Here is a 15824-nt window from a genome sequence, read left to right as displayed (position 1 = left end):
CCATAGTAATAGAAAAAGTAAAATGTTTTCTATATTGTAACTATTTCATTTTCATATCGTGTGGGTAAATACTAAATTTGTTTCTGTGTATCTATACATAGCTACCGTATCCATTTATGCCACTGTTGTGTTTGGCTTAGTGCTTCTAAGAGGGCCAGGACCTTTCTGTTACTTTTGATTTCTATAGCTCATCATAGACAGGCCTTAAGTAATGGTGGCAATGCTTTTCGGTGCAGTCAGGAGGGCTGTTAATAAATAAAATTGTTCCTTTCTCACCCTGGGGGTCAGAGGCTATAGCTTAAAAGATAGCTGTAGCTTTCTAATGTTTATAGGTTATTTGCAGTAAGACTTCCTTATCCCCCAGCCACCGCACAAGATTTGTCAAGTTCGTTAAGATGTTTTTCATCGCCTTGGCTGGTCACCCGGGGTCAAAACAGAACAGAAACAAATTGACCCCATGCTGCAACACGGAGACCCCTGTGGAGCTCCAGAGACAAGAAGAAGCCGCATATGCTGGGTCACATTTTAAAGGTAAGATAACTAGATCTCAGTTGCTCCAAAGGTCTCCGTACAGACCAAAATGCCCTCCTACCAATGGGATCTCTCTAGGGCATCAGTGGAGCTCTCGTGCAACGACTACCAGCTCTTAGGTCGATTCAAACACACAGCAGTGTAACATATTTGCATCTAAGGGACCGGCAGCACGTGCGGGCGCACACCAATGTGGCCGCTTTCGAGTTCAACTCATGCCGTTATTAGCAAATGATAAAGCACTGACACAGACGGGCGGCCCATTCGTCATGTTCCTCGACGGCTTGTGTGAAAGTCTGCGACTTTACCACCCGCGTTAGCTGCTGCTCAGTCTCAATTCCTCTGTTACTTCCATCTCCTCCTTCTAAACTCAGCTTTGGAACTTGTCAGCATCTGAGGACCTGAGCTGAGTCAGAGGGTTTCCATTTTACAACAGCGAGTTCAGAAGGCCAAGGTGTGGCCTCAAGGTGTGGAGGCACATTTTTGTCTCATGAGGCTGGTGGAAGCATTCCCCCTGACTTATGGACCCAACACATACGTTGCTTCTTTCTTATATGCTTTTGGGCTTATACGAAAAGAGATTTATTGGTTGCCTATGTAGTTTTAATGAGATGTGGGACTTTAAAAAGCACACACACACACACACACACACACACACACACACAAGCTTATTTAGAATCCAACTATAATACAAGTTTGCTTTTTGGTTAAACGGACCCCTGTTGATCATGTAGATGAGGATAAAGATATGCTTTCCTTTTTATCATTTGAAAGGCTTTCTCCCAACCAAAGTACTTACAAACTATCCACCAGAAGTAGTTATTGAGAGCTCTCTAGGTAGGCCAGTAATCTGCAGTATTTCACTCACCTCCCGCATGTTGCAACGGTGAGGAACAAAGCCCAGTTCTCTAGAACTCACAGTCCATAAACCCTAAACAAAGTCCCACAAGCCTATAACTTGGATACACACATACTGCCTATATCTGGTGCTTATTAATGCTTGGTGCTTGATTCATTGAAAAAGCTTCACGTACCCTTTTCCTCTCCCTCGGTCTCTCCCTCATTCCGCGTTGAATTAGTGATGCACGAATACATTTTTAGGCAATTTTGTGTAAAAAAAAAAACATGTATAGCCTCTACAAATCCAAATCGAAATTACAATATTTAACATGGTGGGCGCTACTCAATTGTCAACAATATATATGTAAACATATGCGTATCGACAATTTCATATTTCGTGTAAGCTCATAATATAAAGTCCTTCAACTTGATTCCTTGCTATAAACTGAGTATTGTCTCTGATCATGACTGGATGTACATTATTGGGGATGAAAAGCTGAGATAAGCAAAAGTGATGCTGTAATTCCCATCTGTAGCTATGAATTGGGAGGTTCGAGTGTAATTTTATTTCTGACAACAGGCATTCACATTGCAGTTACTCTGACCAGTTGAGCTGAAATACGGACAGGAGTCAAGGTCAGCAGGAAAAAAAAAATGGGTCTGGTATGCTGGTTGGCATTACCGAGAGGAAGAAAGGAAGGAAGGCAGGAAAGAGGGATGGAAAGAAGGGGAAAGGGAGGGAGGGAGGAAATTGTATATCATTCATTTGGCATTTATTATCGGTTGATTTATTTTAGTCAATTAGCTTTTCCTTTTTTTCTTGAGAATTTAATAGAATAGGTTAGTATTCTTTAAGAAATTCTTAAAGAAAAAAATCTTTAAGAAACACAGGAAACCTACTACCTACAATAGGAAATTACTAGCATTTTGCCATTTTGGCCTTATGTCTTTTAAATAAAAGAAATCAAATAATACAGGTGAAACTGAAGTACTCCTTGTCCCCATCCCCAATTCTGTTTTATTCCCTCCATCCACACACACACACTCTCTAGGGGCAGCCCACCTCATGACTTTAGTGGGCATCCTTCCTTTGTTATTTTGTTATAACACATTTACATGCCTATACGTGTACTTACAAAAAGTATAGAACATGTTCTTGTTTTTTTTTTCAATATATGAAATTTATTGTCAAATTGGTTTCCATACAACACCCAGTGCTCATCCCAAAAGGTGCCCTCCTCAATACCCATCACCCACCCCCCCCTCCCTCCCACCCCCCTTACACCGGGGCGCCTGGGTGGCTCAGTCGGTTATGCGTCCAACTTCCGCCCAGGTCATGATCTCGCGGTCCGTGAGTTCGAGCCCGCCTCCAACTCTCTGCTGTCAGCGCAGAGCCTGCTTCGGACCCCTCTGTCTCCCTCTCTCCCTGCCCCTTCCCCCCACCGCGTGCACGCTGTCTCTCAAAAATAAAATATAAACATTTAAAAACAATAAACGCTTACATCGATGGCACACACTACTACATTTCATTGTCTCCTGGTGGCCCTCCCCTAGAATGTAAGCTCCACGGGAACAGGGATTTTTGTCTGCTTTGTTCAGGGATAGAACCCCAGCACATAGAACAGTGGCAGGTATATAGCGGGCATTCACTAAATATGACTGAACGACACGATGAACGTTATTGCACTTGCCTCCTTGAACTCAGGGATGAGAGCCTATCTTTGGTATATACCTAGGTCCAATACACAACCTATGTATGCAATTTGAGTTCCATTCGGTACTGCTCCCTAATTACACTCCAAATAGGCTATGTTCCTTTACACTTCCCCAAGTAGTCCTTGTTCCTCACATTCTTACCAGGCTTCGGCATTATCGGATATTTTCTGGATGTCCTTTTTGCAATACAGACGGATTCTATAAATAGTTGCTTAATGAGGTTTTAATTTGCATTTGTTCAGTTACCAGTGTGGTAGAGCGTATTTTTATTTTTATTGGCCAATTACATTTTCCTTTTCTTTCTTTCTTTTTTTTCCTTTTTTTAAATTAATTTTATTTATTTTTGAGAGACGGGGAGAGACAGAGTGTGAGCAGGGACGGGGCAGAGAGAGAGGGAGACACAGAATCCGAGCTGTCAGCACAGAGCCCAAGGCGGGGCTCGAACTCACGAACTGCAAGATCAGGACCTGAGCCAAAGTCGGACGCTTAACCGACTGGGCCACTCAGGTGTCCCCATTTTCCTTTTCTTAAATTAAAAATATTAAATTAAAATAAATTTTTCAGGGGCGCCTGGGTGGCTCAGTCAGCTAAGCGTCCGATTCTCGGTTTCAGCTCAGGTCACGATCTCACGGTTTGTGGGATTGAGCCCTGCATCGGGCTCTGTGCTGAAAATGTAGAGCCTGCTTGGGATTCTCTCTCTCTCTCTCTCTCTGTCTGTCTCTCTTTCCCTTTCTCTCTCAAGATAAATAAATTTAAAACTTTTTGATAAAAAATAAATTTTTCAGCTTTATCGAGATCTTAGAGACATATCACAGAGGTAATGGAAAGTGTACAATGTGATGATTTGATACAGGTAGTTATTGTGAAATGATTACCACAGTAGGGTTAATTAATACCTCCATCCTCTTACATAATTACCATTTTTTTTTTGCTGTGATAACATCTAAGATCTACTCTCTTAACAACGGAACTTACGCATCTTGTAATGGAAACTTGGTACCCTTTGACCAACATCTCCCCCCTTCCCCCCCCTCCCCCCCAGCCCCTGGTCACAACCATTCTACTCTGTATCGATGAGTGCAGCTTTTTTAGATTCCACACGTAAGTGAGATCACACAGGATTTGCCTTTCTCTGCCTGACTTATTTCACTTAGAATAAGGCTCTCAAGGCCCATCCAAGGTGTCACAAATAGTAGGATTTCTTTCTTTTTTATAGGTGAATTGTATTCCACTGTGTGTGTACATGCGTGTCTGCACGTGTGTGTGTGTGTGTGTGTGTGTATCACATTTTCTTTATCCACTTACCCGATGATGAACACTTGGGTTGTTTCCATGTCTTGACCACTGTAAATAATGTTGCAGTGAACATGGGGGCACAGATATCTATTCAGTACAGCGTTTTCATTTCCTTCACATATATACCCAGAAGAAGGACTACTAGATCATGCGGTAGTTCTATTTCTCGTGTTTTGAGGAACCACCATATTGTTTTCCATTCCCGCCAACACTATACGGAGGTTCTCTTATCGCCACAGCTTCATCAAAGCTTGTTATCTCTTCATGATAAAAGCCATTCGAACAGGGGCGAGGTGAAATCTCGTTGTAGTTTTATTTTCCTGCTTGCCCATTTTAGAGCTGCTTTGTTCAGGCCTACGCAGAGAACTCGAGAGTTGCATCGTGATCACTGTATTCAGAATTCTTGCGATAAACTTTAACCTCAGCTCAACACGTGGAGTACCGTGCCAACCCGAGCTTGTATTGTGATTCTCAGAGCTAGGTGCGAACGGGGGGAGTCCTCTTAGAGTAAGGAGGCTCCCTTATGAGGTAAACATAGGGTGAGCCTACCTTTAGTAAGCTGAAATTTATGCTGCTCGGGCCTGAACAGCTATCACAGGTCCTCAGGTCATTATCTCACCTGGATCAGGTTTTAGAAAATTGTGAGGTTGCTCCCAATCTCTCCTAATGGAAAGGGGACAGATGGGACCAACACAGGCACACCGATAGAGACACAGGCAGACACTGACCCAGTCATTCTTCCATGTTTCCCACTGAAATAAAATCTTATCCATAGTTCAAAGTTATTTGGAACGCTCTCCTACTTCTCCCAACTACAAGTTTCTTCTGAACGCCCAAACACCTCTCTTTTCTTTGATTTATGACGGTGGATGGGCCCCCGACAAAATTCCGGCCCAGGAAACATCATGAGCAAAGTCACAGGAGCAGACGTAAGCGTTGGATGGTGAGGAGATGAACAGACCATTTGGGCTGGAGCAGAGGCTTTCTGGCACGGAATTTGGGAGAATGTTCGCGAGGGATTCGGGTCAGCGTCTCCCCTAGAGCTTTGAACAAACCTTTGAAGACCAGTAGTTTTCCAACAATCAAAATTTAATGGGTAGTAGGTGCTCCAGGAAGAGGGAATAGCCAAGGCTTGTGGTTCAAAAACAAATGGAGCATGACTGAGGAAGAGCAAATAATCGTGATCGGCTGGGGGTGGGGGGTGGAGATCTTTGAAAACGTGGCTGGGGATTTGGAGGCCAAATTAGGTGGAATCGTTTGGGGACACAGAAAGACACTGCCCCCGCCTTGTGCCCCACCCGCCCCCCCCCCCCCCGCCTTGTGACCTGAAACATCAGTGGTGTCTGTGGCAACGGAAAAGGATAAACACTGTGAGCCTGACGTCATTAGACACATATTAACACTAAATCCAGGGAACACTCCTTGCAACTTAAACAAGGTGGTTTTATGACCAATAGGAGGAAATGTGTCTTAACACAGCAGGAAGTACACACGTGGGGCGTATTATTGCAGTGGGATATGCAAAGAAAAAGAAAATAGAGATTCAGGGGTTACGGGTTTGTAACAGGCAGCCAGCTTCTGAAGAAGTCATTGAGGGAGAGCCGAATGTACCACACCAAAATATACCACTTATGCGTATTATTTTGAACTCAAGTTACTGGAGAAACAGATATCGGGGGGAAGGACGCTCTGGCCCTCCTTTGTTCCCCTGAGAGCAGGAAATAAACATCTCCCGGTGAGAAGGTATTCTCCCGACACCAGGAGGGTGGAAGGCATCCTTATCGCCAGAGATAGGGAATTCAAGGCCCACAAGGCTGTGTAAACAAACCTTGTTGGTTCCTCGCTAATTACCTACTTGTGTCTTGTCAATTCTCCGCAAATTGGTTCTTTTCGAAAATGTGTAAAATCTGGCTCTTTCGGTCACTTCTTTGAGTCTTAGACTTTTATGGGCTCCCGTAGGCACAGCATTAATCTACTGGACCTGCCAAAGAACCTTGAACTCACTCGTCTGCGAGGCCAGCTTGAACGGCAGGCTTGCGGCGCCCATGCTTCTGTCCTACCCTACGGTTTTCCTCCTTGTGGCAAGTGACACAAAAGACAGGCACAAGGGAACACAATGACCCTCTCCGGGAGGAAAGGGAGCAGGAGGAAACAAGAGTCCTCGTAACGCATCTTTACTGAAGTCGCTGTACCCAAGGAACTAGTTACACAAATATTTTCTCTGGCTAATCTAAGTTTATTTATTTTCGTAATGTTTATTTTTGAGAGAGAGAGAGAGAGAGAGAAAGACAGAGACAGAGCACGAGCAGGGGAGGGGCAGAAAGAGAGGGAGACACAGAATCCGAAGCAGGCTCCGGGCTCTGAGCTGTCCGCACAGAGCCCGACGCGGGGCTCGAACCCACAGACCGCGAGATCACGACCTGAGCCGAAGCCGGACGCCTAACCGACTGAGCCACCCACGGGTCCCATCTCTGGCTAATCTAAATTTACAAAAAGGAGAAAGTATGCTCACCACTCCTGCTTCCAACAGACGCTGCAGGTAGAGACGTGAGAGGCTGATGTCGTTAAGAATTTTTATCTTCTGTGTGGTTTATGTATACAATGGAATACTACTTGCCAATGAGAAAGAACGAAATCCTGCCATTTGCAACAACGTGGATGGAACTGGAGGGTATTGTGTTCAGTGACATAAGTCAGTCAGAGAAGGACAGAGATCCCATGTTTTCACTCATATGTGGAACTTGAGAAACTTAACAGAAGACCATGGGGAAAAAATAGTTTCAAACAGAGAGGGAGGCAAACCATGAGAGACTCTTAAATACAGAGAACAAAGTGAGGGTTGATTGGCAGGGGGGAGGGGGGAAATGGGTGATGGGCATTGAGGAGGGCACTTGTTGGGATGAGCACTGGGTGTTGTACGTAAACAATGAATCGCCGGAATCTACTCCCAAAGCCAGGAGCACACTGTATATGCTGTATGTTAGCAAACTTGACAATAAAGTATGTTTTTTTTTTTTAAAAAAAAGCATTTTTATCTTTCGCCAGCACTTGTTAGAGGTCCCAGGACCCCTCGGTTGCAGCAGCCCCCAAAATGAGCAATATCCAGCCAGCAGAGAGCTCCACATTGGGCACGAAAACTGTAAAAGAGAAAAACTTTTCCCTTCTTTGCTTCTAGGTTCATTGGCCTTAAGTCCCCTCTTACTAGTATAAAAGAATAGAAAATAGACTCAGAACAAAAACCAAAGCCCACGTGGATCATAGATCCCCCTCCTTAAATCCAGCCCCATTTCCTCCGTAAATTCCCATGGCTCCCAAACTCCTCGACCTTCCCCAGAAAATTTCCTTGAACACCCAGCTGCCGGCTTTAGCTTCCCTCCCCCTCCAAGATTTGAGGAGGTTCACTTCAATTTACTCCTACAAGATTTACTCCAGCCTGATCTCCAGGCCCAGAGGGTACCGGCTACTCGCGTAAATGCTGAAAGCCAGAGATTAAATTTAGCGGAAGCACCCAGGACTGACTGTAACGCTTTGTCAACTTCGGGTCTTCCAATGCAATGTCCTTTAGGGATGAATCTCGGACCCACCCCCCCACCCCCCCGCTCCGCCCACCACAGAGCATTCATGGTCCCTGGACACCAACAGGTCTTTGCAATTATAAAAGCCTTTGACCTCCACATGGGGAAGATCCTACCACACTTAGAGAGAAATTAGAAAGATCGGTGGCCACTCACATCCCAATTTACGGGGACTTTAGCTGACTGCTGAGTGCCATTCTTCCCAACCCATGATTATACTATAGCTAACAGATAAGGCAGATATCTCCCTAGAAAAAAAAATAAAAAACAAGGGGTGCCTGAGTGGCTCAATCAGTTAAGTGTTTGACTCTTGATTTCGGCTCAGGTCATGATCTCATGGTTCACGTGCCCAAACCCCACTCCGGGCTCTGCTCTGGCAGTGCCGAGCCTGCTTGGGATTCTTTCTCTCTCCCTCTCTCTCTGCCCCTCCCCCGCTTGCTCTGTACCTCTCCCTCAAAACAAATCTTTTCATTTCTACCTGAGCAGCACATTTTCTCCCCAACATAAAAGGCAAATTCAAAATCGTGCGCTTGGGTGGACCCGTAAGCCTCTAAGCATTATAATGGAACCGGCTACCCAGTGCTTTGAAGATGGTTTACAGGAGTGCAAGAAACACAAAAAGAAAAACGAGTTCAAATCAACTTTTTTCCGTAACTTGAAGATGTAAATCTTACCATGTCTTTAAATGTAAACACCCCAGGAATGAAAACGAAAACACTGCCCACTGTCACCTGAAACTGAAGGAAAGAAGAGGAGAAAGAGGCTTTTTAAAATGCAAACCACTGGGGCGCCCGGGTGGCTCAGTCTCTTAAACGTCCCTCCGTCTCTCCCCTCCGATGACTTCATCTGCTCAGGTCATGGTCTCCCCGGTCCGTGAGTTCAAGCCCCGCGTCGGGCTCTGTGCTGACAGCTCAGAGCCTGGAACCTGCTTCAGATTCTGTGTCTCCCTCTTTCTCTGCCTCTCCCCTTCTCATGCTGTCTCTCTGTGTCTCTCAAGAATAAATAAACGTTAAAAAATTTAAAATACAAACTACTACAAAGGCTCCCTTGCCCAAATCTAGTCTGAAGCCTCCACAAGGTTATTTGTTAAGGACAAATACGCACCTTAAAAGTCTTCTCCAAAAAGATGAGTAAAAATCTTTAACCATTTGAGCAGGTGACTGTAACTTGTTCCATCTGCCAGAGACAATAATTTATAAAGTAGTAAGTTTTATATTGTACCTGATTCATGGCTACAGTTTTCAAATGGAACCTAGAGGGTCTGTTTGTGCAGATCGTTCATATCGAATGTATCAGGATATATATGATATTTTTCTACCTCCAGATGGTATTAACCAAAATTAATTTGTAAAGAGCTCTATGTAATTAGCTTAAAGGCAAATAAGTGCTTATTGAATCAAGTATTTCTTGGGGCGCCTGGGTAGCTCAGTCAGTTAAGCATCCAATTTGGCTCAGGTCATGATCTCGTGGTTCATGAGTTCAAGCCCCACATCACGCTATATACTGACCATACAGAGCCTGCTTGGGATTCTGTCTCCCTCTCTCTCTGGCCCTACCCCACTCTCCCTCTCTCTCCCTCTCTCAAAACAAATAAACTTTTTAAAAAAAGTATTTCTAAATCTCAGAGATACAAGAGAAACTAACCCAATGCTTTTTTTTTTTTTAATTTCTGTTATCTAGAATCATTTTCAGTAAATAACATCTAGTTTAAGTTTGTTGGTTTTAATGAATACAGTCATGTATTTAGAGTTACCAGCATTAAGTCAAATAAGGTCATGTTATCTCTGTTACAAAATCTGTCAGCTGGAAAGGTAACAAAATAATGACTAACTGCTTTAATGTTTCATTAAATGTTCATGTGTGATCTGAGTATAATTGTTAAGAACAAGTGAATAAAAGAGACAGAAGTAGGATAGAGTCTTAGGTGAACTTTTTAGCAATGATTGCTTTGTGATGTGTTTACTTAGTTTCCAAAATCTCTTTGGTGACATACATCCTTAGAGTTTTGCTAAGTTAAGTTAAATGATAGGAATTCATTAAATTTCTAGGTCGTTTTCAAATAAGATAAAATATAGAAACATTGATTATTGAACATATCCAATTTTGGCTTCTTCTGACAGAGAAACTAAAGATATTTGAATCAGATATGACAGTAAACATATCTGGTGCTCCATTTAAAAAAATCATACTGTGAGAAAGCGTAAGCTTCTAGAAATTATGAAATATATTAATAACTTTGCCAGTCTAGAGAATGTTGGTATAAGAGACAGTTCACAATTAGTTTTTACCAGAAATTAAGTTTGCTAAGGGATAAAAATGCTAATATAGTTAATTAAAACTACTAGAAATAAGGGAAACAATCCTGAATACAAACAAAGTAGGATGTAATTCTGGCAAAGAAATGGTATGAGGTATGGAGATGCATTTTTGTTAAGAGAAAAGAAAGTAAATTTTGCCCTGAAATGAAGCTGGTTATTTCAGAATGGAAAAAAAGAAAATAAAGGACAAACTCTGGACACAGAAGTTGGGGGAGAGAGAAAGAGGGAATTTTACCTTGTGTAATCAAGCTGGCTAAAAGTGAACTTTTCATAACAGTTTTAAAAGTAAGTTTTAAATTTTTTTAAATAATAATAAGCTTTAATATCAATAGTGTACTCATGTAAAACTGAAACTTAATTTTGTTCTTTTGATTAAAGGACAAAGTTTTTTTTTGGACTCTTTTATTGATCTGCTCCTGATAAGAGATTGCAAAAGACTTTTTTTACCTTTTAAATAATCTACCTAGAAACAAAGATTCTGTGTTTTATCAAAATAATTTCCTGTGCTTCATGTTGTCTTTGTTAGCTCTTTGATTACTAAGGAAAACAGGGGTTTTTTTTTATTATTAAAAGAGATAAAGTCTTCTACAATTACGTAACTTTCTGTATTTCCTGCAAAGTCTTTGTTAAACAAATGAGGATTATTTCACAGTGACCTATGATGCTAATAAAGTGTTTTAAAAACCTTTTTGATATTTTTGACAAACTTCTTACAATCAAATTCTAACTTTGGGGTTTTTCAGAGGGTCCTTGGACCATCTCAAAAGATTTGTTCTCTCCCTTTATAAAAAAGGACATTGAACTAAGTGGGCATATTTGGTATGTTAAATTACATGGGAAGCCTTGCCAAGTAAGAAGTAATATTAAGCCTTCTTTATGTAGCATTTGTATAGGTGTATGTCATGAATGTTCCAGAAACTGAATGAAATTCTTAGAAATCAGATGTGCAGGTATAATGTTATCATTTGTAATTCTACTTATTATCTTGAAATGTGTGTCACAGAAACAATTAAATTTTCTTGTCAGTCACACATGTCATTTACAGACGGTTTTTGTTTTATTTTGTTGCTTTCGCAAAAGTGACCCCCACAAAACTGCTTTATTTTCAGAGAGATTAATGGAAAGGACTCTGAGAAGTACTCTAGAATCCAGGTTTCTGATAACTTGAAGGTCATCAAACTGAACTGGGTAAGAATTTCCAGAACTAATGGAAAAATTAGATTCAAGCAGAACAAATATTTATTACATGGGACTGAATGAACTAAGGAGGAGGATTATGATTTTTATGAACTTTGGTTTGAAACATTGCTTTTTAAAAATGTTTGCTTTTCCAGATTAAGGAAAAAGTTTTCTCTTTTCTCTTCAACTGTCTATAATTTACAACAATTTGGTAAATTATACCTTTGTAAGAAGAATTGAAACAATTCATTTTTTCCCTATTGAAGCAATTACTTCTTTCCCTACCTCATGCCTCCAGAATTGGGAAACTCTTAGTGAGCATTCTTATTCTTATGGCAATGTAGTTATTTGCATAAATTCAGTGAGATTCTGGTCTCATAACGAGCACAATTGGAAACATTGGTTATCTTACTAAAGCTTTGACTGGAATGTCATATTTGAGAGAGATGTACCTAAACTCAGCTTTAAGGAACTAAGGTTGACTTTATGGGCCCAATAAAGCCCCTTGGAAAAATCAGCCTAGTACCTTACTGATAAGTTTCCCAGGTGAGTAAGGAAGGTCACTTCCCAGCAGCCACAGGAACCTGAGGATACTTTAGGGGTCTCAAGAAGACAGGAACTGACCCAGATTTATAGGAATTGCAGTTGAAGTGTGAGGGTGAGTCCTTGGCTTGGTTTCCTAACCTTCAAGATGCTTTAAGAGCTCCATCTGAGATTCTTTATGAAAAGTTCCCACAGAGCAGGTTTAAAAGAGACTGCATAGTCAATCGCTATAATAACCAGACCAAGCTTATTAAAACTATACTGAATTTGCAAACGAATTAGTCTTGCTGTGGTTATAGTTGATAGAAGTGGGGAACGATTTGATTTTGTTTTCTACCATAAACTAACTGGATCCTGAGTTCTTCTAGTTCTTCTGATATTTCACTGTAACTCCCCAGACTAATGTTTCCAATGTTCTCCCACTTTTCTGATTTGGGATCGTCGGGAACTAAAACTGTCCCTTTCCAGAAGCTAAAATGTGACAACGTGATATATACTTCAGAGAAACCAACACAATAGTTCATATGTGGACAGTCTTCATGCCTGTTGCTATGAAGCCACTCAGGAAGATCACCTGGGAAATTCACACCTCAAACCAGGAAAACCTGTCAGATTGCCACTTCCTGCCCTCAGTCCATTTAAAAATGCTTCTAGCCGGCCACCTAGTAGAAATCTCCTCCACCGGCTGCCTTCGGAACTCAGAAACTAGAATTACAGTCTGCTCCCATCATTAACCATTGTTTTTCTTTTGTTTCCATAGAAATGCCTCTTATTAAATGCCTGATTGTTTGCACACTACAGGCCTCGCTTGGGGATCCCACCTGCATTACCGCATCCTAAAATGAGACCAAATGGAACAAGAGACCAGCTCAATAATATGGAACAATCTACCAACTCAATTTCTGGATAGTGAAACTTCTTTGGGAAGTTTCAAAAGCTGGACCGAGGGACACTGGCAGATGCCACCCCAAAACACAACACTTGGGCATATCGATTATTTTGAATTACAGTTACTTGAGAAACACCCAGTACAAGAGAGATATTCTGATTCCCCTCTGTCCTCCTGAAAACAAGAAACAGATCTCCCTTGTGAATGTATCCTCCCTGTACCAGGAGGGTACAAGGCATCCTTATCACCAGAGATAAGGAATTCAAGGCAAAAAAGGCTGTATAAACAAACCTTGTTAATTCCTCACTAATTTACTACAACAAGCCAAAACTTATTTATCTTATCAATTCTTCACACGTTTATCGTTTCTTTGTCTAAAAGATATAAAAGGTGATTGCTGTGGTCACTTTTCTGAGCCTCGTGTCTTAGGGCTCCCGTACGTACAAAAGCAAATTTGTTTTTCTCCTGTTGATCAGTTTTATGTCAATTTAATTATTAGGTTAGCACCTAGAAGGGGGGAAGGGAAAAGTTTTCCTCTCCTATAGCATAAGGCAGACAGTTATTATACGTTCCCACCAAATCCATGGCAACCTCAGGTAAATCCATGAATGAATGGGATATAAGGAGGCCTTGCGATGAGAAAGGGTTAAGAGGACCTGGAAGCAGATGAGAATCAAAAAATCAAGGAACAGATAGTTGCAACAGGCCACAGACAAGAATGGATCCAGAAATACGTTGTCACTAGAAGAGCAGGAAACTAGCTTCAGGAGAACAGCAATCAATCCAGCAAATCCCAGCATTGACAACAGAATCAGTGGGAAATGTAGCAGGGAATCCGCAGGAGTTTAAAAAAAAAAAAAAAACAAACCCCACAGAAAATTTGAGGAAGTCACTTCATAGCGCTGTTTCCAGTAAGAGTCTTGAGACAAATAATGTTCTAATTCTCTGACAGCTCGGAGCCTGGAGCCTGCTTCTGATTCTGTGTCTCCCTCTCTCTCTCTCTCTCTCCCTCTCTCTCTCTGCCCCTCCCCTGCTCACGCTCTGTCACTCTCTCTCAAAAATAAATAATGAGGGGCGCCTGGGTGGCGCAGTCGGTTAAGCGTCCGGCTTCAGCCAGGTCACGATCTCGCGGTCCGTGAGTTCGAGCCCCGCGTCAGGCTCTGGGCTGATGGCTCAGAGCCTGGAGCCTGTTTCCGATTCTGTGTCTCCCTCTCTCTCTGCCCCTCGCCCGTTCATGCTCTGTCTCTCTCTGTCCCAAAAATAAATAAACGTTGAAAGAAAAAAAATTAAAAAAAAAAAAAAGATTCAAAAATAAATAATGAAAACATCTAAAAGTTTTGAATAAATAATAATAATACCGTAATTCTCCTCTTTCTTAGGCAAAGAATATAAAAACCTTTGAAAACGTGAATTGGTCACCAAGGGCAACATGTTTCTTCTACGGGGTGTGGGGAAGGAGAGAGGGCTAAGTCTCAGATAGCTGTGCACTTGCGAATGTAGATACACACGTGAGCTGCTTTTGTTCTCCCTCGAAGACTGTCTTCCTGGATGAGCAGCCATCTGCCAGCTTCAAAGCAATGGTTCTGACATATACTGAGAAAGAACGGGTTAGCAGAAGGAGGATTAATCTGGAAGAGGTCTAGGAAAAGGAACCAAAAGAGGGATCTCCAACACCGTCCAATGCAGACACAGCCAGAACCAGAAGGCTCAAGTTTTTGGGTCCTTATTGTCGTCCCATCCCTGCCAAGGTGATAGAAGCACAGATTTCCAGTTAGGCGCTACAAGGCCATTAGGATCACTCAGCTAACCCCTCCTCCTCTGTTGTTGCTCTCACTCTGATAAAAGCTATGTTATCAGAGAGGCCTCGTCAAGCTATCTACCTAAATAGCAACTCGCCAAAAGGGTACTCTCTGTCCCTTGTGCTGCTTTATTTTTCTTTATAGTACTTTCTGTTGTCACTTGTTGACTCTCTCTAACTGCTAGAACGTAAGATCTGTCGGGGCAAGAATTCCTGTCTGTTTGTTCACTGTTAAATCTCAAGCACCTTGAACAGTGCCTCTAACGTTAAAAGATGCTTCATTAATATCTCTTGGGCGTATGAATGAATGAATGAATGAATGTCATCAGGAGCCATAGGAAAGAGTGAAAATTATCTTACAGTTCTTAAAATCAGTGGCAGACTAGGAAAATAGAAGGTCTGTGGGTGGGCATATAGTGGCAACTCCTATGTCCTCCTGCTCTAAATCAGCAGATCTCAATCCTCTTTCTACCAGAATGCACTTGACAAATGAGCAATAGATCTCATGGGCAATACCCAGTTCCCTAACTGTTAGTTCATCCCTTTCTCACGTACTTCTCATCTACTCAAGAAAGTATATCAAGATACAAGTGACGGGGCGCAGCAAAAGAGACGATTAACAGAGTGAAAAGGAGACTTACAGAATGGGACAAAATATTTGCAAACTATGTATCTGATGAGGAGCTGATATCCAGAACATATAAAGAACACCTACAACCCAACAACAGCAACAATGAAATCCAGTTTAAAAATGGACAAATGGGGCGCCTGGGTGGCTCAATCAGGTAAGCGTCCGGCTTCGGCTCAGGTCATGATCTCGCGGTTCGTGAGTTCGAGCCCCTCGTCGGGCTCTCTGCTGTCAGCACAGAGCCTGCTTGGGATCCTTGGTCTCCCTCTCTCTCTTCCCCTCTCCTGCTCTCTCACTCTCTCTCAAAAATGAACACACATTAAAAAAATTTTAAATGGACAAATGACTTAAATAGACATTTCTCCAAAGAAAATATACAAATGTACAACAAGCATATGAAAAGAGCTCACCATCATTAATCATCAGGGGAGTGTAAATTAAACCACAATGAGATATCATCTTAAACCCACTAAGATAGCTACTATTTTTTTTAATTTTTAAAAATTTTTTT

General features: G+C 41.9%; 1 pseudogene; it reads left to right on the top strand.

Annotated features, from left to right (window-relative positions):
• Window positions 1–395: 395 nt before the first annotated feature.
• The window catches only part of LOC106966725 (40S ribosomal protein S27-like), a 58240-nt pseudogene continuing 42811 nt past the window's right edge, over window positions 396–15824 (top strand).

This window comes from Acinonyx jubatus, chromosome X (genome assembly GCF_027475565.1).
Source record: "Acinonyx jubatus isolate Ajub_Pintada_27869175 chromosome X, VMU_Ajub_asm_v1.0, whole genome shotgun sequence".
Classification (NCBI taxonomy): Eukaryota; Metazoa; Chordata; class Mammalia; order Carnivora; family Felidae; genus Acinonyx; species Acinonyx jubatus.
The sequence above is the reverse complement of the archived record's forward strand: the minus strand, read 5'-3'. Positions and strand labels throughout refer to the sequence as shown.